At 35.6% G+C, this 26,797-nt stretch overlaps 1 long non-coding RNA gene across 1 annotated transcript in view; it reads left to right on the top strand.

The window, feature by feature from the left end:
• The window catches only part of LOC136388710 (uncharacterized), a 68,809-nt gene extending 42,840 nt beyond the window's left edge, over window positions 1-25,969 (top strand). Inside the window, exon 3 of the long non-coding RNA XR_010748203.1 lies at window positions 25,669-25,969. This is a non-coding gene — a long non-coding RNA (uncharacterized lncRNA). The remainder of the gene's footprint in view (window positions 1-25,668) is intronic.
• Window positions 25,970-26,797: the final 828 nt, after the last annotated feature.

Genomic DNA, 26,797 nt, shown 5'->3' with positions numbered 1-26,797 from the left:
GAGACAGAGAGGAAGGAGAGGGGGAGGGGTGGAGAAGCAAATGGGCGCTTCTCCTGTATGCCCTGGCTGGGAATCGAACCAGGGACTTCTGAACGCCAGGCCGACGTTCTACCGCTGAGCCAACCGGCCAGGGCAGGAATAATATTTCTAACTTCAGTGAAATAGTTTGCTGGAATGGTAAGTAATCTATCTTTTTTAATATGTATATACATTTAGTTTATATATATGTGTGATATATGTGATATGTTATATATATGTGTGTGATATGATATATATATATATATGATATTTGTTATTTGTTTTTAGGTTTGATGCCAAAGTACACTTTTAAGGTTATAACCTCTCAGATTTCTATAGCTTTAGTTATAAGTTTTAGAGATTTCTTTTTGGGGAGTGTCTTTTTTTTTTTTTTAAGCTTGCTAGAACTTAATCCACTATAATGATATCTACCCATCACAATCCATAAAATTAACACATTCATTTACTGATTAACTACATAGAGTAGTAAAATAAGGACCACATACAAATTTTGTAATGAACTGGTATAATTTAACAGATCGATCCTTGAATTCCCATTAGATTACTTTAATTCATATAGAAATAACTGATAATTGACCCCCATCTATGTGCATTGGATTGAAAATTCCATGGAGGTAACAATAGTACCTCTGAGCTTTACACAATGTAGACACTCACTAAACATTTACGGGATCTAATTATTCAATGGTTTTGTTATAAAATAACCTACAGAAACAAATGATATAATGAAAAGAAAATTAAGGAATTGCAAATATCATAGTGAATTAATCACAAATGATTTCCATCAACACAGATTAAGAAATTATTCTGAAATTCTCACAGGAAAGGTTCTCTGGATTTGTACATTTATGTACTTGGCCCTTAGAAGTTCTCCTATATATGGTCCTGGGTTGCTGATTATGGATGTGATAAGAGAGCCACTAAATCCATAATAATTTTGGCAAAGTATTACTGAATTCATATGCAAAAGCTGTGGCTGAATTTTATGTTATCCATAGTACTATTTTTAAGTATAAAACAAGAATAATACATTTATTAGTCCTTTAGTATTATGCAGTATTACATGGCTATGTAATTAACTCATTTAATTCACTGTAGATGAGATGGTTATCTTGATTTAAAAATACATGTTCTTTTAACTGTATAATTTCATAAAACTTTCAGATGTTTGCTTTTTGTAAATTAATATTGAAATAGTATAAAAGTAGATATATATGACAATAAAAAGAGATTCTGTAATCAAAACATTGAAAAGTAGTAAGATTTTTCCAACAGTTTTTATACAATTTAAAGTAACTATACTATTTTTGAAAGAAATTCATTTATAAGACCTAAATCACTATATGGCAATTTTTAGCCTCAAAATATAGCTGAATAATATATATATATATATATATATATATATATATATATATATATATATATATATATATATATATATCTGAATAGAGGGCATAAAATAAGTGAAACAAATACCAAGAAAACAACAACAAAAAACAAAAAATTCTTCAATCAGTTGGCACCTTGTAGAAGAGACCAAATTAGTTTTTCTTTTTTTCCTATAAGCTAAGACAACAAGAATTCCAATTAAATATACACCTTTGGGTAATAGTTCCCCAAAATAAGAAGCTTTGATTAAATCGAGATGCATCCTGATTTTTTATGGTGACTAAGTATCAATTAAAACTTACCCATTTTCTGAGCGAAAACTGCTTCAAAGATCTTTTATTCTTCGGTAAGGAGTGTATAAACCACTAATTACAAAGCACTGCTCAGCTTTCCCACTTACTTTCATCTTGTGAGGAGATTAATAGCCATCCTTGAGACACCGGCTGCTTTCTATTTATCAAAAAGAAGCCAGTGGCTGGCAGCTCTCCTAGAGGACTGAGGGAACGGCGTACAGGAACTTCGCATTGTTGGTTACCTGAATATGGGAACAAAACAAGGACCTTCAGACTCTGATGAGAGACCCTGAAGACCATGATGGTTTTTTTCCTATTTTGGTTAATACAACTCTTACAGCCTTAATTGTATGCTACGACTTATTTTATGGTCAAAAACGGCAGCAATCATGCAGAGAGTGGTTTCTCTCATTATTTCATGACAAACCATGTCTAAGTAGTCTAGGAGCTGATTTTTCTTTTTTTTAACTGTACCTTTCATTTGTCCTCAAGCTTTTGTGATCTTAAAAACACTGAACATTAAAGAAATAATTAATCTATGTTCTGCAACCATCTTTCTGCTTGAAATTTAGTTGTAATGCTTGTGCTGTAATTGCCTCAAAACATATTTGTTAGAAAGAAACTCAAGAGAGGATTCTGGGAACATGGAGTAGGAAGCACTAAGAATCTACTTTCCCACTAGACAACAGTTGGGTGGACAGACTCTTCCTGATGTAATTGTTTTGGAACTCTAAAGTCTGCTGAAGGCTTGCTACTTCCAGGGGAAGATTTGGACAGTAAATTGTAGTTAATTTTGTTCAGTCCCAGCACTTAACACAGGAACAGGTATCCATTACTCACCTCCAGCCGTCTGGCAGGCAGTTGTGAATATATTGTTGGAGCCCCTTGTTCACAGTCTGTGGAAATGTAAAGTGGACAGACAGGACCATGTCCTCCAAGTACTGGGGACCTGTGCTCTGATCACTGCTGCTTCTGATCACAGAAGTGCAGACAAACAGGTGCGCAGTCGTTGTTAACCTCTTCCCATGGTTGAAAGCATCTCCAACTCTGGTTGAATTTACTTCCAGAGCATTTAAAGGGCCAGTTGTCCTTTTATCTCCCTCTTATTTTTTTTAAACTGTTAAGCCTAATTCTGAGGGACCCGAAACATTGAAGACAGGAACAAGGTCCGTCGGTTACACATCAAAGCTTTCTTGTCTAGCTTGGCCAAGCGGCGGTTACTCCGACAGAATTCTGAAGGAAAGCGTGACGGCCCTTTGTTCTACTTAGTTTTTATAGTTTTGTAAGTGGGAAGTACAGAAGCAAAAATTGTAATTAGGAGTCCCTTACCACTATTGGTTATAGTCATATGTCCTTTAACATGATAAGACCACATTCAATTTGCAAGCCATACATTATTTTGGAGAAAATAAAATTTACAAGTCAACACAAGATAGAAAGATGTCTCTTTGCATATTAAAAGGCATTCCTATATTATCTAGTGTTCATTTGCTATCTCTCTGTCCAGAGTCAGACGTGTTAACCACATGCATTTACATGTGGTTATGGTAGTTTCGGTGGGGACAAATGCCCGCAAATGGCTCATTGCTTTGAGAAAAGGTTTATTTTGGCTTTTCTCTCCCTGTACCTGGCTAGCCATTCCCCCTTTTCCCCACAGGCATGGTGGAATGTCTGGGGATCCATGTTTTCCTCCCCTTTGCATTTACAATACAATGCCAAGGGCCATCCTGGTTATGCCAATCACACAGTACAGAGACTATTCTCACTATTTCTCTGCACACCTTAACCCAAATCAACAAAATGTTCCTCAAGCCTCCCAAAATATTAATATTAATTCTGTAGCTTTTAGTACTTTACAACACCTGTGGGTGAGGTGGCTCAGTGGCTCCTCAAAACTTTTTTGGGGGGATCCAGCCACTAAATAAGAAATTAAAAACACTTTTATATACAGGGTTAATTAGTGCATCCCAGGAAAAGGTTCAGGAAAAACTTAATAAGACATTGAGTTCAGACCACAATTGAATCCTTGGCAGAGAGAGAGCTGATAAGAATCACAAAAACAACAACAACAAACTAAGGTTTATACATGGACAATTAATTATAAAATACAATCTCCCTCATAATTGCAAGAAAATTGCTTTCAGTGACAAGAATTTACATAAGGACCAACATTTTAAAGCTGATAGATCCAAGTATATGATATATGTATATCAAACAATGATTAGCTATGCTTGGCAGTTTTTCAGTACCCTGTTCCTTGGTGAATGATGAATGTGAATAAAGTAAGGGCAGTCATAGAACACAGCCTTCAGGCTGTTTGGGTTCAAAATTAATGACTACTACACTTCTGTCCCTAAAGTAGAAGTGGGGTTCCTTCAGCAGCAGAGTATTACATAGTCTTATTATTGGAAAGTCAATTCTGAATTGCCAACGGGGATTAGAATTTTCAACCTTAAATATAAAAAAATGCCTGTTATTTTATTAACAAAAAATAAATAAAATAAAATAAAAAAGAATGTATTCAAAAATGGCAGAGAAATTGCAGTTCACAACAGGAAAACTATAACAAACCATAGGTACATTTGGAGAACAAAGTACTTTATAGAGAAAAAGGGAGAGGGGTTAAGATGTGCTGTTTTAACTAAAATGTCCATTGGAGGAAACTGGGCATTTGAAACATAAAGGTTTCCAGTCTACGGCCATACCACCCTGAACACGCCCGATCTCCTCTGAAATGTAATAGTTTCCCATTTTCTGAGTCATTGCAGTTTTTAATTGGCTAAGTCTGTTGCTAAGCAAAGAAAATAATCTTCCTTCTTCTTGCTAGAGTAGTAAGGTAAGTTTGTTCCTGTTGGTAGATGTAAAGGTACCTTCCTGTGAGGTTCAGTGAGGGGTACTGCATGAGAGGTCCCCCTTCAAAGCTTCCTTACTCCATTTTAAATTGTTTCCTTTATCATTTTCACAGAATATAGTAGACAAGAAAGGCCTCATAAACACATTTTACAACTCAACGATTCAAAGAAAGGTTTGAGCAGGCTTAAAATTTCATTAGACTTTTTTAGGTGCTAAATCTAATAAATCAGAGAGTAGGACATAAAGGAATGGAAAGGCGCTAGGAGCCTGACCAGGCAGTAGCACCGCACAGTGGATAGAGTGTCTGCCTGGGATGTAGAGGACGCCAGTTTGAAACCCCCAAATTGCCAGCTTGAGCCTGGATTCACCAGCTTGAATGCAGGGTCGTTGGCTTGAGCATTGGATCATAGAACTGACTACATGGTTGATGGCTTGAAGCCCAAGTTTGCTGGCTTGAGCAAAGGGTCACTGGCTCAGCAGGCGCCCCTGTCAAGGCACATATGAGAAAGCAATCAATGAACAACTAAGGTGCTGCAACAAAAAATTGATGCTTCTCATCTCTCTCCCTTTCTATCTATCTGTCCCTCTAACTTAAAAAAAAAAAGGCACTAGGAGACTGTTAGAGTTGCATGGTATGAACAGGAGGGTCAACAATCACTTATAGGCATGTAAGTAAAAAAATAAAATAAGAAATTTAATGCTAAGACTTACTAGAACATAAACCACACTTCAAAAATATTTAGCCATGGAATTCAATCTAGATGTTAATTATAATTTAAAATAAGATTATATTTTAAATCTTAAATATAGATTTATATTTAATATTAAATATTAAATTTTATATTAATTATCAACCCAGTGATGTGATTCAGCCAGTTCACACTGGTCCTGCAGAACTGATACCTAATTTTTTGTTGAGTTCAATGAACCAGTTGTTAAAATGGTATTTGTAATCAGAGTTCTCTCTAAGGTGGGTACTTGGGCAGCTGCCCAATTTGGAAATCACAAATTTACATTCCTTACTCTTTTTTAACATTCATCTGCACAACAGCATATTCTAAGTGCCCATAGTCATGTTCATTCCTTCTTTAGGTGAAAAAAATTGCAAGTGAGGATGCTGATCAAGAACAATAAGGAAATATGTTAAATAACAGTTTTATTGTGATTTTTGTTAGGTATTATTTAATATATTTTTATTAATATTTTAAAAACCTTTCTTATAAAACAGGCTTATTTTATGTACCTCTTTTATTTTTTATTTTTATTTATTTATTTATTTATTTATTTTTCTTTCTGAAGCTGGAAACAGGGAGAGACAGTCAGACTCCCGCATGCACCCGACTGGGATCCACCCAGCACGCCCACCAGGGGCGATGCTCTGCCCACCAGAGGGCGATGCTCTGCCCCTCCCAGGCGTCGCTCCGCCATGACCAGAGCCACTCTAGCGCCTGGGGCAGAGGCCAAAGAGCCATCCCCAGCGCCCAGGCCATCTTTGCTCCAATGGAGCCTTGGCTGCGGGAAGGGAAGAGAGAGACAGAGAGGAAGGAGGGGGGTGGGGGTGGAGAAGCAAATGGGCGCTTCTCCTATGTGCCCCGGCCAGAAATCGAACCTGGGTCCCCCGCACGCCAGGCCGACGCTCTACCGCTGAGCCTACCGGCCAGGGCCTATGTACCTCTTTTATTGTTCTTATGTATTAAATGCATGAAATAATAAACTATCTTTTGGTGTGCCATTTTTTTTTAATACTTAAAATGGTCATTAGGGCAGAGAACCAGTTGTTAAATTATTTGAATCCTACCACTGTATCGACCTGACAGTAAGTAATGCTGTTGCCCAAAAACTAAAGAGAAAAAATAAGAAGATAATAGAGAGAAGGCTTTTCTTTACCTCTTGATCTTTGGAGCAGATGTGTTACATTTCTATAATCCTTTGAGTACATTAGAATAACTCAAGGCTGAAATGACATCAATGAATTAGGTGCTAGAGTAAAACTTAATGGCATTATTGTATAAACTCTTATATATAGAAGTCTTCCATAAAAATGTCAAGAGAGACACATCCTTTATGAAACTCCTAGAAATAAGCAGAACACCATTCATGGAAAAGAATATAAAGTAGAAATTTTCATAGTTTCAGATTCTATCAGTTTTATCATGTGTTTTTGGTGCTGAGTATTTAAAATTCAATTCTACCTGAATGATCTACTATAATAATATGTATATTCAATGTCATTTTAAATTTTGTTTAAAATTATATAGTAGTAGGATTTGAGTATACTGGTCTTGGAATATAGCTATATTGAAAGATTTTCACAATCAATATACACAATCTGTTTCTGTTAAATAATCTGAGTTGATTTAGAAAAGACTTTTATGTGAGAATAACTCACATGCTATAATAAAAAAAGGAATATTGGCTCTGTACTGTCTGATATTAGAAACTCTGTGCCCAAATAATTCCTGATGATTTCTACTTGTGAGGAATTGGTCCTGAATACGCAACCAGCAGCCTTGGACCCCATTGTTTTATTAACTGGGGCATCTATTATTGCTGTAGGCTAAGGCAGAGTTGAGAAAAAATGAGAATGACATCACCTGTGAGTGAGACAGCATCGTATTCATTTTAGAGTGAGTAAACAGAGGTCCCAAAACTTAAATGAGTTATTTGAAGTGAAATAGCTGTGAGATAATGCTTCTTTTGTGAAATGAAATAATTTTATTTCAAATATAACACTGCACACATTAGCGTAGTATATTATCCATGAGAATATAATATGTACACTGGTCAAAAACTTTCTTCTCGTAGTCTACACTGAGCAAATTCTTCCTAGAATTCTTGTTTAGAAATGAAAAGGATAATGAATAAGTAAGCCCCAAATAAAAAAATTCTAAGAGAAATGTGTAAGAGTTTCTTCACTTCTTAATTTCTCTGAATTATTTTTGTATGTAAACATGAAGTCATCAGTTGATCCCTGTCAATTGACTTAGTCTGAGCCCTTTAGTCATGAGCACTGTCTACTGAACTGTAGTTTCATCAGAGAACAAGGCCACTCATGAAGGCAAACTGTGATGAATTGTGGCACTGTTACCCTGTAAGGCTGACCTTGGCAGTGGTGGGATCCAAATTAGTATAAAATCCATAGCTCATCTTTTATTAAATATCATGCCTCATAGGTCACAGCTTTGCCTATATGTTTGGCAGCTAAGTAAAATTCACAACAATCATGTATCTTTAGCAAATATGACCTTATCCATATAAATACAAATAAAACATTTACAAATATAGTGTGTAAAGGGGAAAGAGCTTAATTTAAATTTCTTTTAGTTTTTTTCTTTTTTGTAGTATTCAACTTCTAAATAACTTTACTGGAATATTAGCAATTACATGATTGATATTACATGATTTTAACTTTCTTGATTGTTATATAACAAAAACTAAGAAGTTTTTGCAAATAGATTTCTTATTTAATATTTTTTTAAACAACAAATTCTGAGAAGAAAACGTGTGGCTTCTAGAAAATTACCTTGTTTTATCTCAGTAGTTTCTTCCTTTTAAATAAATCTTAGAGAAATAAACTCAGGACAATTCTATTTTCTCTTTCTTTTTTTCTCTTTCCTTCTAAAATCACTTTGTGGGTAGTCAAATTTTAAAATGTAATTGGAATTATAAAATATTTCTTCAATAATTCTGCTGCAGTATGTATAGTAAATTTATTTTCTCAACCTGTTGGATAACACATCCATTTTTTTCTTATTCAAACAATAAAAAACGTAAAATGAATACTGTGGTAAATATAAGTACTGGAAATTAAAGAAAAGATCAGTCTTTATAGTTATAATTCTGGAGTCTATTATTTATAAATTGCCAATATTTTCATATATCTTTATTTCATTCTTCCCAATTCCTACCTTTTTTCAGCAAAAATTCTGAATAAAGCAGAGATAGTTAAATACAGGGGTCTCTCGTGTTATGACACTCTCTACATATGATGTTTCAAGTTTACAATACTCACTCCCATAAAATCTCAAAAAAAATGAGATGCGAGTATTTGAGCTTACACCCTTAGCGTTGTACTTACGGACTACATGAATGAACTAGTTTGGTTGTGCGTGGCAGAAGAATGCACAGTAACACAGCATAAGAGTGACGGAATTGGCTTCCCCAGGTATGCCTACTTACACCATTTTGGACTGTTAAAAGTGCAAGGGTTCCGTTTGTGTCGCTTTGTCATTTTTTCTGCTACTACAGTACAATGTACAATACAGTATATTTATGTCCTTTTCCCTTTTCTGTGGCTTAGTTGTGTTTTTGTGTTTTAGATTATGATTTTACAACTGTGTTAGAATAGGTAAGAGACAGACTAGGGTGTGTTTGGACTTACACCAAAATTTGGGTTCCATCACTGTTGTAGGAATGGAACTGTGTCATGACCTGAGGATCCCCTGTAGTGGTTAATCAAAAGCAATGTATTTCATTCCATAATCAGGAAGTTAAATTTTATTAACTAAATTCAATTCAAATAATATACCAATAAAATATGAGTAAGAATTTGTTATCCAAAATTTCTCTCTCAAACAGTTTTCTGCATTACAGGTTCTATATGTTTGAGATAATTTCTCCAGAATGATTCTGAGAGGAAGTTTGGTTCTTAGAGGACACCATAGAATCTCACAATAGAATAGTGTGTAAAATGGCCTTGGCTGGTTGGCTCAGAGGTTGAGTGTTGGCCTGGAATGTGGAAGTCCCAGCCGGATTTGATTCCCAGCCAGGGCATGGAGAAGAATCGATCATCTGCTTCTTGATACCTCCCTCTCACCTCTCTCTCTCTCTCTCTCTCTCTCTCTTTCTTCCACTTGCAGCCATGGCTCATTTGAGCAAGCTGGCCTCCAATGCTGAGGATGACACCATTGCCTCACTTCAGGCACTAAATTATAGATCAGTTGCTGAGCAACAGAGCAATGGCCCCAGATAGGCAGAGCATCTCCCTATAGGGGGCTTGTGAGGTGGATCCCAGTCGAGGTGCATGTAGGAATCTGTCTCTCTGCCTTCCTGTCTCTCACTTAATTAAAAAAAAGGAAAAAAATAATGTGTAAAATAATTACCTCTCTAGAGCCGCGATATGATATATATGGATACAACCATAAGTTTTAGATCTCAATCTGATTACAGAAAGGCAGATCTGTGCTTTTAGAAACATTGAAAAATAAGCTGGTAGAAAAGGGCTCAAAACCATGCGGGTGTGACATAGAAATGACCACCTGTTCAGAGAATTAAGGAAAGAAGGCAGGGAGATGATTGAGATGAGATGGGAGGTGACTACTCTAAAATTACTTCTTCAAAAAGTTGTTCTCTCCTAATAAATAATAGTAACTATGTATATGGAATGAATATCTACGATTTGATAAACTGATGTAAGAACTGAGAAGCAGGAAAGCAGTTCCTAAAAACTGAAGCACAACACATAACAAAATAGTAGTCTATTGAGACTTAACTGAACTCTATCTATGATTCTCACATACTCCCACTACAACCTCAAAATAACCAATCATAGTTATTATTAAATTATTAATGGTAGAACTCTAAAAAGCTATTGAATTATATCAGACTTTAAACATCTGTTTATCAGGTTACTATTGAATGAGACAGACGGTGTGCAAACTATCCATCATGAGAGAGCCAATGGCCTTCTTAAAAGTAAGATATCAATCTTATTTTACATTGAAGGAGGAAAGACTCAGTAAGATTAATGGGTTCAAGCCTTACAGTCTATGGAGCTTGAATTATGTAGCTTTTCTAGCTGTAATGATCAGGTTAATCAAACAGATTTCTCAAAGCATGAAAGCATGAGGTCAAACATAGATAAAATAAAAGAACAATGTGTAAATTTTTCTTAATTCACTGATTTTTATGCTCAACTTTGACAAAATCAAAACAACCAAAAAGAAATCCTACCACAATAGTATTTATGTGTCATTGTCAAGAATTGCTTAAAGTGAAAAGAGAACTCCATCGCTCACACTGTATGACCTTCTCTCTTAATTTTACTGACCTTTTGCTACAGAGATTCAAGTCAGTGTTAATATTGCACTTGTCGACCCATCACTGCAATGCAACGTTTTCTTAGAACAAGCACTTTCTAAACAGCATCGAATTGAAGTTGCTATCACCTATCCTTGATAAATAAGCTGTTCCTTGAAATAGAGGAAACATGTGTATGTGACAAAACATATATATATGACTTAGAAGCCCTGGCCAGTTGGCTCAGTGGTAGAGCATCGGCCCGGCATTTAGAAGTCCCTGGTTTGATTCCTGGCCAGGGCACACAGAAGAAGTGCCCATCTGCTTCTCTACCCTTTCCCTCTCCTTTCTGTCTATGTCTCTCTTCTCCTCCTTCAGCCAAGGCTCCATTGGAGCAAAGTTGGTCCAGGTGCTGAGGATGGTTCTATGGCTTCCACCTCAGGAGCTAGAATGGCTCTGGTTGCAATGGAACAATGTCCCAGATGGGCAGAGCATCACCGTCTATTTGGTAGCCTGGGTAGATCCCTGGTTGGGCACATGTGGGAGTCTGTCTGTCTTCCTCCTTGCTTCTCACTTCAGAAAAATACAATATATATATATATATATATATATATATATATATATATATTATATATATAATCATATGACTTATAAGCATCAAAGGATTAATTAGTTGCATGTGAATGGCCAAAAAATATTTAGGAGAGAAAAAAAAAGCAAGATGAACAAACAGACTGGAAACACCTTAGAGAGAACACAATTTGGGAATATAGGACAATGAGGTGGAAAAAAAGAATAAAGAGGAAGATATAAAAAGAAGATAGGGGAAAAGCAAAAGGAAGAAGAAGGAATAAGAGACAGAGAACATAGGGAGGGCGAAATCAAAAAAGAGGGGAGAAATAGCAGAAACAGAGAAATACAAAATAGAGCTTAATTCAGGAATAAAATCTGAAGAATATCTTAAGAAACTCAGACTGGAGAACTTGTTTTATAAGCTCTGGGACACTGTGTCCTCTCAACCTGAAGGCTGTGAAGGAGAATGTGGAGAAGCTCATGTTCTAAGTTTTCAGCTCCTCAATTAAAATAATAAGATATAGTAAAAATGTCTCAATTGTACATGACTAAACTTAATGGGGAGATTGAATGACGTAATCCAAGCAAACTGATCAGAAGAGTGCCCAGCACCTAATAAGTGCTCCATAATTGCTGGTTATTAGTTTTCTTTATTATCTAGTTTAGAGTTTTGCCAGACCATGAAGAACCATGGCAGAATGTATCTGAGCTCCATAAATTTTAGACAATAACCTGCATAATGAATAATACTGTAAATACTCTTGTAACCTCTGATTCATTTCAACTCTCTATTTTCACACACAGACACACACACACACACACACACACACACAATATCTTATAGTTACAAGATTGAAGCAAACATTTTAGTTCATATTTTTCTGTTGATTTTATTTAAAGTTATGCATAGTAAAAAAAAAATCATATGCTATCCTTAAACAGACTTAAATTTCCACAGTAATTTTAGTTGTAATTTTGGAGGGAAAAGGGTCATCAAAATCTCTAGGCAGGCCTAAGTGATTCCCTGCATATGTCTGAATAGAAGCTGTTCCTTGGATTTTAAAGATTACTTTAAGGAAATGGAATAATTTTTATCTTAATAAAGAAATTTTTTGTTAAGACTAATGTTTGAGTCATTTGTCCCATGTTGTTCAAGGCATATGTTCAGAGTTAAGAAGTATGCAGGTATTTTAATGACTGTTATTTTCAGCAGTACCATTCCCATTTTATATGTAGCAATTCAAAGACACAGGTGCAAACACATTTGATTGTCAATTATTAATAATCACTGAGAGGCTTCTTCAAGCCTCATTTTCTTAAAGAATTTTAAAAATGGAAGAAGAAACTAAAAAGATATTTTTTTTGTTCCACAAGTAATTTCAGGATAATAAAATACAAAATAAATACAATGATTAATAATAAAATAATCAGCAAGAAAATTTTAAACCATTTTTCTATGGAGAACCACACTGATTTAATGTGGTTCAAAGCCCTTCAAACTTAAATGTAGTGTTATTTCTCCTACTAGGGTTCATTGAAACATACAGTTTTCATATCTAGTTCACTATATTTCCTGTGATGGTATAAAACCCAAAAGCTATGGCTTTTTCTCAACTAAACATAATCTCCAAGTTGATGTTTTCTTGTGTTTGCTTCCATATTTTGTGAAACTACATATTATTCTGAAGGTATTTAGCAACACTTTTGTGTTCTGAATTACCAAAGACTGTTTGCTTTGTCAATTCAAAAAGAAAGGAAAAGAAACATGTTTATTGAGTATTATGGGACCAAGCACTGAATGAAACATCATCTCTCATTCACTGCTGGTAGGAATGAAAACTGGTACAGCCATTATGGAAGAAAGAATAGTGGTTCCTCAAAAAATTAAGGCTAGAACTACCATATGACCCAGCAATCTCTCTACTGGGTATCTACAAAAAAAGTGGAAAACATTGGTATGCAAAACCACATGCATACCTCCATGTTCATCGCAGCATTATTCACAGCGGCCAGGACATGAAAATAACCAAAGTATCCCTAGATAGAGGAATATAATCAAGAAGATGTGGTGCATATATGTATATACAATGGACTACTACTCAGCCATAAGAAAGGATGGCCTTTTGCCATTTATGACATGTATGGACCTTAAGAACATTATACTGAGTTTAATAACTAAATCAGAAAAAGCTAAGAACTATATGATTTCACACATAGGCAGGATATAAAATTGATACTCATGGACATAAAGTGAAGTGGTTACCAGAGGGAGAAGGTTGTGGGGGAAGGGAGAAAAGAGGGACAAATACATGGTGATAGAAAATGATTTGACTCTGGTTGGTGGGTACACAACATAATCAACAGTTCAAATGCTATAGAAATGTTTATCTGAAACCTATGTACTCTTATAAACCAATGTCAATTATATTTAATTTTATAAATAAAATTATTTTTTAAATATATCTTGCTAATAACTAATTCTTGCGACTATCTTGCAAGGTGAAAAATTTAACCCATTTTATAAGTGAATAAACTGAGTCGGAGAGTTGGTTGAGTTTCCCAAGGTTATTTCTCAGGGTTCACCCATAGTTTTATTGATTCTGCAGTTCTGATACATCTAACAATGTTACATGGCTCCATATATAGCAGAAGAAGTTATGAATTGGAAACAGTTTTTAGTTTAGGATTCAAGTTTTTTAGTCTTTGATATGCTGCAACTAACTAACTAGCCTTTATATCTTGGCCTAATCATAATAAATTGTATTCTCTCTGTTTATAATTGTAGAATATTTTGTAGTGTCTATAATTTATTTTGAAATACTATATTACTTACTACCTTCTTAAATGTTACCTGTGTGCAATGTAGATTAAGGGATAATCCAGGTGAGCTAACATGCTATGAACAAAGCACAATCCACAGATAGTATTATCCATATCTCAATGAAAATTCTATGTTTTGTTACTCAGCACAATGCACATTCAAAATGCTTTGTGTGTGTGTGTGCGTGTTTTAATTAGTAAAGATAGTGTTTTGTTGTACCACTATGAGAAATGTAAGAGATGCAATATTTCTGGTAAAATTAAAGGTATTCGGATTATTTTGGATTATTTGAAAATATTTTGGAAGTATCACCCAGTTATGTTCAAACATAGTATAAGAGACCTCTAGGCTTCACTCTCAGATAAATCAGAAAGTCTGATCCTGCCTGATCAGGCAGTGATGCAGAGGATAGAGCATCGGCCTGGGATGCTGACGACCCAGGTTCAAAATGCTGAGGTTCCTGGCTTGAGCTTGGGCTCAATAGTTTGAGTGCAGGGCCACCAGCTTGAGTATGGAATCATAGACATGACTTCATGGTAGCTGTGTTGAGCCCAAAGGTCACTGGCTTATGCCCAAGGAGGCTGGTTTGAGCAAGCAGTCACTGGTTCTTCTGGAGTCTTCCGGTCAAGGCATTTTTGAGAAAGCAATCAACGAACAACTAAAGTGCTGCAACTACAAGTTGATCCTTCTCATCTCTCTCTTTCCTATCTGTCTGTCCCTGTGCATCCCTCTCTCTGACTATCTCACTAAACACACACACACACACACACACACACACACACACACACACACAACCCAAGGTTTAATTCCTAAACACTCCTGTGGTAGATTCCTCCATGCCAGATGTCAACATTAAGGCAGAGAACGCTGCCTATGGAAATTCATTGTATGTGTTACAAGTAAACTTTTATGTAATGTAGGATTGGAGCTCTTGAAAGCACAAAATGAAGGACATTACCCAATGATTTTATAATAAATAATTGTTTTATATGCATTTGTTTGAGGGAGAAATTTTATTCTTAAAGTTTGCATTTTAACCAGAGTTAAGGACAATGGAATAAAGTTAAACCTCATTCATTTCAAAGATTTTTTCAGGCTACCATTTATCTCTCAAAAACAGAACTTCAGAGATCAGATTGCCGTAGGGCAGTTATCAACATTTTGTGCAAGGACCCATAAGATGCTTTGAATATACTGAAGCAAGATTCTACACTAAAAAGTCTCTGGGACCTAAAAAGAAATTCAAGTACAATTGTGTTTCTAGGGTGTAAAGTACCACAAAGTTAACTATTTGACTATCAACTTCATATTTTCCTTTTTTTTTTTTCAAACCCTTTCTTTTTAATAGCATTTTCATTGGCAGAATTATGTCATACAGACCTACTTATACCTCATAAAGTAATTTACTGGCTAAAGGATTTCTTATCATTTCTACTTCCTGACAACAGAGCTGGGGCCTTCTGATTGTGACAACAGAGAGAGAGAGAAAACATTCATGTTGTCCACACTGAGCAGTGGTGACTCAGAAAGTAAAGAAAAAAGCTTTCAGATACTTTAAATATTTGAGGGATTAAATGAAAGTTGGCTACTGATCTCTTCTTATGTAGCCCTTTGGGAGGCTTGAGAGAGTCTTGGTGTGTGTAACAAAATAAATGGAATTTACAAAAAAGAAAGAAGAAAAGCATCTACTGTGCAATGAATTTTGATAGCAGTTTATAGCCTCCAAATTAGCTTTAATAAATGCTATTATAAGTGCCAAGAAATCTTTTCATTATATCCCCTAGGCTCAGCTATTGATTCATAAGGACATTACAAAATGCATTAACATTAAATCAGACCAGTGGACCAACTCTCCCAGCCTTAACTTGGCCATAGCAATACAAGTATTAATTGACAACATTCTCAGAGCATAAATATCTCAATTGTTCCCTCTATCACTTCAGAACAACCCTCAATTTTTTAGCATAATATTCACAACCCTTAATGATTAGACTGGTTTCACACTCAGTTTATTCACCACGACCTTCAGATCTGTAAACTTTGTTCTGTTTCTAGTTGGATTCTTAGCTTCCTAGCAACTACCTGTACTGGATTCTCAGTAACCAAATCAGGGGGCATGGAACCCCGGGCAGAGTGGCACCTGGCAAACAGACTGGTTCACCAACTGGCCAGACTATATTTCTGCACTCTGGGCTACTGTACTATGTCACTAATTAGTAAGTATATCAATAGGCAAATCAAAATTTCTTTAAAGGTTGGCATTCACAATTGCAAAAACAATATTCCAGGTCTCATACACTCTTGCATCCCAAAAATAAAGATGTAATTTGTACACTAACTTATCTCTACATCTTTTTAACAGTGACACCAATTGTGGAATTGATTAGTTTTTGAAGTACTACATCAGTCCTCTTTGCAATGACTTCTAGGCCTTAACCTGGAAGTGAGAAACAAGTTTATCACTATAATCAAGTTTGACTGTCTTTTTCAAAAGTTTTATCAAATGCAATTTGTTCTCACATACTTATTTCTACATACCAAATCCATATAATTTCAAAATGCAATTTTATGTTTTATTCTTAGTTACTTGACACTTCCCAACATTAAAGTACATTCTGCTGCAAATTTAGAAATTTCTCAGTAAAATAGTTTTATTTAAATTATATATAAGAAAATGGCTCTAGCCTGTGGTTCAGTGTATAAAGGATTGGGCTGGCATGCGGACATTCTGGGTTCAGTGCCCAGTCAGGAAACACAAGAGAAGCAAGTGTCTACTTCTCCCCCACTCACCCCTTTCTCTCTTTCTTTTCCTCCTGCAGTCAGTGGCTGGATTGGTCTGAGCATCAGCCTCAGGTGTTGAGGATAGCTCGGTTGACTCAAGCATCGGCCCCAGACAGAGGTTGCTGAGTGGATCCCAGTCAGGGTGCATGTGGGAGTCTGTCTCTCTTTCTCCCCTCCTCTCTTTTAAAAAATAACAATAATAAAAAGAAACTGATAAATGAGACTATACATACTGCTTAACCTAAAACCTATAAATTTTACATTATTACATTTGCAGACACTTTCTGAGCATAAGATAAAACAGTGCTAAAAATTTAAACATATATAACATGACCATGAAAAAAAATGTTAAGGTATTATGCTAATGCAAAATATACTTGTTGTAATTATGATTATATTTAATCTCTACGTATTCTTTAATTCAGATCTGTGGATAGGGTAAACTTGCCCTAGTTCTTCAAAGCTCTACAAATTTCTTTTAATTTATTGTGTTGACATGGTTTCAAGTGTCCAGCTCGATATAACAGCCACTACACACTGCACTATGCCTTGCCATGCCCCATGCAAAGTTTCTATCTATCTCCTTTTTCCCCCTTTGGCTTACCTCCCCCTAACTCTACCCCGTATCAAAGCTCCATGTTTTTAAGACATGGCAAAATGGGTTTCTTACTAACTCCCAGGCTTCTCAAGCTCCTTCTCTTTATCAGTACACATGTGGTTTGTGCAGATCTCTTTTGGGCTCTTTCATATGACAGTCATGATGATTATGTTAAGTGATGTCACAAAGGAAGAATTCTGGGCCAAGTGTCATAAAACCTACATTTGGGTTCTCAACCTTGCACTTCCTTTTTGTGTGTTATCACTTCCCTTTGCTGAGCATTTGTTCACTCATCTATGTGTTGAGAATAACGTTGCTAAACTCATTTGCCTGACCTGTGCTGGTGCAGTGATTTAAGCGCTGACCCAGAATCCTGAGGTCGCTGATTCGAAAGTCTGAGCTTGCCTGGTCAAGGCATATAAGAGAGTTGAAGTTTCCTGATTCTCCCTGTCCCCTGTCTCTCTCTGTCTGAGCAGATGGTGGTGCAGTGAATAGCGTTTCGGCTTGGGATGCAGAGGACCCAGGTTTGAAACGCTGAGGTTGCTGGCTTGAGCACAGGCTCACCAAGTTGAACGCGGGGTCACTGGCTTGAGCATGAGATCATAGACATAATCTCATGGTCACTGGCTTAAGCCCAAAGGTCACTGGCTTCAAGCTCAAGGTCGCTGGCTTGAGCAAGGGTCACTCGCTCTGCTGGAGCCCCCTAGTCAAGGCACATATGAGAAAGTAATCAATGAACAACTAAGGTGCCACAAGGAAGAATTAATGCTTCTCATCTCTGTTCCTTCCTGCCTGTTTGTCTCTGTCTGTCTGTCTGTCTGTCCCTCTCTCTCACTAAAAACAAAAACAAAAACCCCACATTTTTCATGTAGAATAAAAGAAAAATATATGTGATTTGGAATATTTGAAAGAAAAATATTAACTCTTTTTCTCCAGCCTCCATGTATCTTTGAAAATTTAAGGATACATCACAGGCCCTCTAAGTCACATACTGTATCAGATTTATTTCAAAAATGTGGACACAATCACTGAGTGATTAATATGTACCAGACTCTATGCTAAACTCTTTACTTGCCTGATGTTATTCAAAACTCTAAAAAACATATTAAGAAAACTGTTATGATTCCCATTTACATAGAGAAAGCTGAGTCACAATAAGCTTAAGTAATTTGCCCAAATGTTGAAACTGACATATTGGGGGGTGGGGTACAGATGAAGACATTGCATTCATGTGATAGTCCAGGGAAATAGAAATGAATCTTTTAAAGCAGCAATGACAAGGTTCAGAAATAAAAATCACATTTACTGGCAGTGTAGAAAGACATAATAAGAATAAAAATAAATTAAATGTTTTGATATGAAAACATAAAGACAAGTAAGAAAACAAGAAGAGGGTTCTAGTTTTTAGAATTTAATTTGCAAGTGTAGGTGTCATAGAATCACTGGTCTCAGGGTTTAAAGGACCTTATGTTGCTTGTCTAATGCTACTGTTTTATGCTCCGAGTTTCATCTCCTTGGCAACATTCTCCAGTAGTTCTCTAGATCACTCATTTTTAGCTGTACTATTTCTCTCCACAGTACATGATGGATGATATTCACAGTGACAATAAACAGACATGGACTTAAGAGCTAAGACAATGAAAGAAAATGTATGACTAATGTACAATTCTTGCCATGATACTTACTGAAATACAACTTTTATTTCTGATTAAATACAGTGATGTCATTATGTAAAACCCTATATTCATCTTTCTTTTAAGAGGAAGCCTTCCCAAATCTTAGTAATTCAGAGTATAAAAGTAGCAAATATCTTTAATACAACAACCTGTCATGATGATGTTGTTTAAATCTCTCTTGCCCTTATATTTCTGCAAGTCAAATGACAGGTAAGAAGTTTGCTTCTGGTTCAGTATGACATACAACTTAACTCAAACTTACATTTAAAAAAAATAAAAAATTACTTTTTCATATTGTCACTAGGTCTAGAAACATGTCTTAAGTCAGGAATGTGTTGATCCAGAGGTTAATCATGGCATCGGGGCCTCCTGTACTTTTCCATGCTATTGTTTCTCATATATCTTCTTCCGCGGTCCCATTCACATTGCCCCTTACAATGTAGCAAAAATTTTTTCACACTTTACATTCTTGACCATACACTATCCATTCACACTATGTTCATTGTCATACACATTTGTCGCAAGACTCCCAGGAAAGATCCTGAGATGTCAATCACTATAGCCTACAATGGAATACATTGATTTACTTAACTTTGATCATGTGTTTGGACCTTGTTGGATCAAGTCAAGTAGGCTGGTTTGAAACCATGTAGATTCTTCTCCCTCTCCCACCTCAACAAAATAATCAGAAACTGTTGGAAGAGGGAAAGGAAACTAATGAAAAATATATACCTGAAATGGTCACTCTTGAGAACTCACTTTCTCTGAAAAGAACTCCTCTTTTAAACAATAAACAATAAATTCTTTTCTTTATTAACGAGCTTAGTTTTTTGCTCATAGATTCTACACATTAATTCATGTTCTTTCCTTGCAGATCTATGAAACAGATTATATCCTTGCCATATTCTCTCTATTTCTGGTATTTATCAATAGGATGTTTTACTCTTATAGTTTACTCCCTTGAATGGTAGAGTATAACTTCTAGTATTTCTGATGTACTTGAACAAGGATCTCTCAAGAAAATAAACAAAGGTTATCTATATTAATACCGAATTTATCTGTTAATTGCCAGGGAAACTTAGTGATTTATGAGGGCCTCTCTTGATATTTGATAGAGAAGGTATTTGTCTTATAAGTACTAATCAAAATGTACTTATTATTCTATAGCTTATAGGGTACATTATAAGGAATGTGACTAACCTCTGTACTTCAGTTTGGGGCAAAGTAGCCTGTTTAACTTCTTTAATGTCAGGTTAATAGAAGAACATTGAAGCAGTTGAAGTTCTAAGACCTTAAGCGGAATAATTTTAGGCCCTTAGTCTTCACAACAGGAAGTCAGAGAAAGTGTTGTCATTTCTCTTTTCAGGCTACTAAAACGTTTTCCCACACTGTAGGAACTTGGGGCTATAAGAACAACATGCTTCTTTCTCCCCAGGACCACAAAGTGGCATATCTGTCTTTTGGATAAATCTTTCAAGATTCTCTTATCATAGTTCAATCATTCTTTAAAAGGGTTCTGCTTTTCCCACACAAGCTCTTGTCTCATTTTTCATAGTAGGGATTATCTCTCTCTTTCTCTCTCTCTCTCTCTCTCTCTCTCTCTTTCTTCCTCCTTATTTCTGTACTAAAACAAGACTTTGACTTTAAAGAAACCAAGAAATAGGCCTAAGACCTAAGAGTCTTCTATATGTCTATGAATTACACTAGTGGTTTTTCTTCATCTCATACTTGTCAAATGAATTGATAAATGTGACACAAGGCATTCCATTTCTAGTTAACAGATGGTGTGTTCTAATTAGATGTTAGTACATTTTGAATTGTGATAGGTTTACTGGAAGGGAAATTGGTGGTGCCTCACCCATGAAAATAAAACTACTCTAAATTTACTTTTGAATGAAATGCTGTTACTCATTTCTACTATGGGTTGAATCAGTGATCAAAATTTTTACACACATATAACATATTTTTGATTAAATTGCCAAAACATTATAGGAAATATTCATATATATCACTATATAAGCCAGGGGTCCCCAAACTAGGGCCCGCGGGCCACATGCGGCCCCCTGAGGCCATTTATCCGGCCCCCGCTGCACTTCCAGAAGGGGCACCTCTTTCATTGGTGGTCAGTGAGAGGAGCATAGTTCCCATTGAAATACTGGTCACTTCGTTGATTTAAATTTACTTGTTCTTTATTTTAAATATTGTATTTGTTCCCGTTTTGTTTTTTTTATTTTAAAATAAGATATATGCAGTGTGCCTAGGGATTTGTTCATAGTTTTTTTTTATAGTCCAGCCCTCCAACGATCTGAGGGACAGTGAACTGGCCCCCTGTGTAAAAAGTTTGGGGACCTCTGATATAAGCCATGGCACTTACTGAGAGCAACATTGAAAAATTAAACCACTTGCCTGACCAGGCAGTGGCACAGTGTATAGTGCATTGAACTGGGACACGGAGAACCCAGGTTTGAAACCCTAAGGTCACTGTCTTGAGTGTGGACTCATTGGGCTTGAGCATGGGCTCACCAGCTCAAGTGCAGGGTCGTTGGCTTAAGCGTGGGATCATAGACATGACCCCATGGTCGCTGGCTCGAGCCCAAAGGTCAGTGCTTTGAGCTCACGGTTGCTGGTTTGCGTATGGGTCACCCACTCTGCTATAGCCCACAGGTCAAAGCACATATGAGAAAGCAATCACTGAACAACTAAGGTGCCACATCGAAGAATTGATCTTCTCATCTCTCTCCATTCCTGTCTGTCTGTTCCTATCTGACCCTCTCTTTGACTCTCTCTCTGTCTCTGTCAAAAAAAAAAAAAAAAAAAAAAAAAGAAAGAAAAGAAAAATAATGAAACCACTTAACAACTTAGGGAATAAAGTAACATTAGAATTATGATATAGGTGTTTAAACCATTATAATTGGTAATATAAGTGGACACCAGCTGGACAACATAATCTTTGAAAACAGCTGGTTTGAGCAAGTGTGTATTGATAACTGCAAGTTGCAACTTATTGTTATTAGATTAAAATATGATTATTTAAAAGAAATTGTTTGTCATGTTTTTGAATTATGTGTATAAAATTTTAATGTCTAAAAAACTAGATAAGTAAATATGACTACCTTTTTTATTAAATTAATAATTAACTACTCAAATATTAAAATTTCAGTGTCCTAGAACTGGTCTTAATTATTTCTCTGTCATTGGGACAATACTATCTATATTCAAATGAAATTGAGCTGTCACTCTCCTTGATGAAATAACATTTTTTATATTTATGAGTGTTTAAGACTCAACATACATGATATAGATACATTGTAACCACAAATTAACATTTTGTCTAATAACATGGATTAAAAAGTATGTCCAAGAAACCATGTTTTCAATCTCATGAAACTAAAAACATGCTCCTGAACTAATCAATATAGGAAATAACAATGTTTGCAAACTTACTAAGTGTTATGAATTGGATGTGTCTTGCAAAAAGATACATTAAAGCTCCAACCCCCAATACTTCAGAAAATTATCTTCTTTGGAAATAGGGTGGTTGTACATGTAAATGTATATTAGTTAAGATGAGGTCATACTGGAGTATTGTGGGCCCTTAATCAGATATGACTGGTGTCCTTTTAGAAGACATGACAACATGGGGAGAGGGTAGGGAGTGATGTTGAAGGCCAAAACTGGATTTATGCTGCTATACTAAGGAAAGCCATTAGATTACTGGACATACCAAAGCTAGAGAATAGACTCTCCTGAGCTGTTAAGAGGTCATAGTTCAGCAAAAGCATTGATTTCAGACTTCTATATTTCAAAACTAGAAGTAATAAAATAAAGTTCTGTTTTATGCCATCCAGTTTGTTACACACTTTATATGGCAGCCTAGAAATCTACCTAGTTTAAAGCAATAAAAACATTGCTTTGTAGTTCTTGCATTTGGAAATCCAAAATCAAGGTTCTAGCAGGGCTATGCTTCCTCTGAAATCTCAAGGGGAGGATTCTTCCTTGCCTCTTTTAGCTTCTGGAAGTTACAGATGTCTCTTGCCTTTTGGCATCATAACTAACTCAAATCTTTGCTTTCATCTTTGCATGGACCTCTTTTCTCTGTATCTCTGTGTCTTCACATGGTGTTCTCTTCTCCATGTAGTATTGTATTAAGACCCTCTCTAGGTCAGTATAACTTTGTCTTAACTTGATTATATCTGCGAAGAGTCTACTTCCATATAAAGCCACATTAATAGGGACAGGGAGTGGGACTTCAACATATCTTCCATAGGTCACAATTTAAACTATAACACTAAGCAATAAAATTTAAGGTGAAATATAATTAAAATATGGTAGGTTTAAATTATCCTTATAATTCCATTGTATATTCTTCAACATCACCGTTAACAGCTAGAATAATCTAGATTATAAATCATACTTTATAGAATATAATATAAAATTAATTGCTAAATATGTATGTTTATATACCACTTGAAAGGAAAATAGAACATTGCCAATTAAGTTACAACAAAAGCTTCCTCAGCATTTAAGTTGTACATTCTTATTCAAGCCTTCTTTTAGACTTAAAATGGCATGCTTTTTTTTTCATACATTATTTATGTTCAGACATTATAAAAAAAAAAATTGGTTAAGAAATTCTAAAATTTTTACACTCCCCAAACCTTATTATTTTGACTCAACCAATCCAAGAGTCAAAGATGCTTATTTTATTCTGCACAAGATAATCCTCTGTGTTATTAATGATATTGACAAGATCACATTATTAGCCTATTTTAATAATGGCATTTAAATCTAATTCATACAAACACTCCTCTTCCAACAGTCATTTGGTTTCTGGGCAGTAACATGCAGGATTTCTTTTTTCATCAAATGATAACTTTCTTCATCTTTAATGCTAACAACTTCTGATTATTAGAAATGCATAAAAATAATTATTATAATAGTAATTTTTAGGAAGTGTGACATCTAAGAGACATTATAATTTTATATATATTATAATGTGAAAAGAAAATGTTCCTTAGGAATAGAAAAGTAAGGTTTGTGAACGTTTTTAGTGATGGGCAATACAGCATTTCAAAAAGCAGTCTATTCTTTAGATAATTATTCCTCTTAGAAAGTCCTTTAGTTCTGTCATGTGCTATCTCACCCAAACAACTTAATACATATTCTAGAAGAAGAAAGAAGGCTTTCCAATTATTTCAACAATTATGCAGTTTCTACCTTCCTCCCTCAACCATCCTTTTTTCTGTCAGGTTATATATGAGCATTTATTAAAAAGCATTCCTTATATTAATTTTTTTTTTTTTTTTTTGGCAGAGACGGAGACATAGGAAGGGAGAGAGATGAGAAATATCAACTCCTTGTTGTGGCTTCTTAGTTGTTCACTGATTGATTTCTCATATGTGCCTTGACTGGGGGGCTACAGCAGACCGAGTGACCCCTTGATCGAGCCAGCGACCTTGGGCTTAAGGTAGTGAGCCTTGCTGAAACCAGATGAGCCCGCACTCAAGCTGGAGACCTTGGGGTCTTGAACCTGGGTCCTCCACATCCCAGTCCAATGTTCTATCCACTGCACCGCCGCCTGGTCAGGCAATATATTAATTCTTGAATAAACTCTTCTGAATGAATTATATAGAAAAGGATCTATGTTAGACATGAAGAAGTAATTATTAACACAGAAGTGTGTGTGTGTGTCTTTGTCTGTCTGTCTGTCTGTTTCCATGCATGCATATATGTGCTTACATGTACTATTGCACCTCGTCAGGAACACTGAGGAGATTGTCTGTACTGATGTCAGGGGTAGAGAGACTAGAACGTTCAAGGAGAGAGAAGAGGAAGTTTAAGGTCCATGAGGCAAGAAGGTGTTTGAAAAGCAGATAGATGGCTTTTTGGCACATGCTCACAAGTATAAAATTTAATTCTAAGAGCAATGTGATGCTAGATTCTATTAACTGGTATTAAGTATGTGACATAGATTTAAGTCACCTGCTTCTTCTATTTTTTATCTTGTAAAAGCTCCTTAAGTTTTCAATAATCGTTTTTTAAATGTCACACTAAGTATGAATGTGGTGGTATCAGCCCTCTTTCTGGACACAATGGAACAGAATGTGATTCATACCATCTTTCACTTACAATGTTGAAACTGTGAGACAAATCTCTTTTCTATTTAATTTCTACTGTCCTGGCATATCAAACACTTGAGATCATTTGAGATCCTTATTTTTTTATATGTCTTGCAACCAAACATTCATTACCCCATCTGCTTCCCACCACCTGCTGATTATCTTTTCGTATGTTCAACTCATTGATAAAAAATAAAAGTTGAGTGGGATAAAGTTAAACATGAGGTCTTCAATGTCACTTAAAAGTTTTCTGTGTGCTAACAATGATCAATAATTCAATATTTTGTGGAACAAGACTATTCAAAAAGTTGTAAATTAATCAATTTACACTACAACAAAGTCATTTATCTTCATGTCTTATTTTCAAAGACATCATAACAAAACATTATGGAATGTCCCATATTGCATAATTGTGTTATTTATTTTTGAATGCTTTTTTCCTTCTCTTTTCTACTAATATGCAAATCTAATAGAATGTTTTAACAGTTTATCCTATGATTGATTCTAGGAAGAAAAATGTGCTCTCTCAAAGGACATTTCCAACAGAAGCTTCCCTAAAACTATGCTGTTAAGTCTGCTGGCACTGGAATTGCATGTTTAGCTGTAACAGTCACTGAGGCATCCTGCTACGATCTCCTCAAGCCATGCTTCTGCGAGGACTAGTGCTGGAGGCTGAGATGCTTTGGTACCTTTCAAATTCTGAGATGATGTTTATAGCTGTTAATAAGCAGGACAGGGTCTAGAACTGCACCATTTCAGATTAAGATAGGACTCTTCGAATGGGCAATCTTTTTACTTGGGTTCTCCCTATTGTTTGTCCAAGATTTCCTCCACGGTGCTATTGTCTGAAGCACTTCCCACAAAAAAAAAAAAAAAAAAAAAAACCTACCTTCTTTTTAGAATTTATTTTACAGGTTGGGCCCACACTGAGGTCTGAAGATTCTCCCCTGCTTGTTAATTGCCTGCTCTCATCTTTGTCCTTCACAAGTATTCCCATAAAATATTATCTTCAGCTAGCAGTCAGTCTGTTTTCTGTATGAGTTTGTTTCTATATTGTTAGCTTATTTTTTTCATTAGATTTCACATATACGTGAAATCATATGGTACTTGTCTTTCTTTGACTGCCAGAGTGGATGGGGTTTGGGAGGCATGAAAAAGGTGTGAAAGGATGAAACAAAGAAAAAACATCTCATAAACACAGACAACAGTATGGCGATTGTCAGAAGAAAGGAGGTGGGGATGGTAGAGGAAGGCAAAAGAGGAATAAATGGTGATGGAAGGAGACGTGACTTGGGGTGATGAACACACAGTACAATATACAGATGATGTATTACAAAATTGGAGACCTGAAACCTATATACTTTTATTAACTAATGTCACCCTGATAAATTCAATAAAAATTTTAAAATATTCTTTTCCACCTCCACTTCTGTCCCAGTGTGTGTGGGCTTCTCAGTGAACTCAGACTAATGCAAATAATTCTTAAAGACCATCAGGATTTATGCCTCCATGCCTTCCAGATCTGCTACTCTGGTCATTGCTGGAAGGCTTAATTTCTCCTTTATTCAATTGTCTTCCTAACATCTACTCCTCATCTAGTGTAAGAAAATAATTTATTCAGATAGTTTCTTTTTTGA

Source organism: Saccopteryx leptura, chromosome 1 (genome assembly GCF_036850995.1).
Source record: "Saccopteryx leptura isolate mSacLep1 chromosome 1, mSacLep1_pri_phased_curated, whole genome shotgun sequence".
Classification (NCBI taxonomy): Eukaryota; Metazoa; Chordata; class Mammalia; order Chiroptera; family Emballonuridae; genus Saccopteryx; species Saccopteryx leptura.
This window is presented reverse-complemented; position numbering and strand designations above follow the sequence as displayed.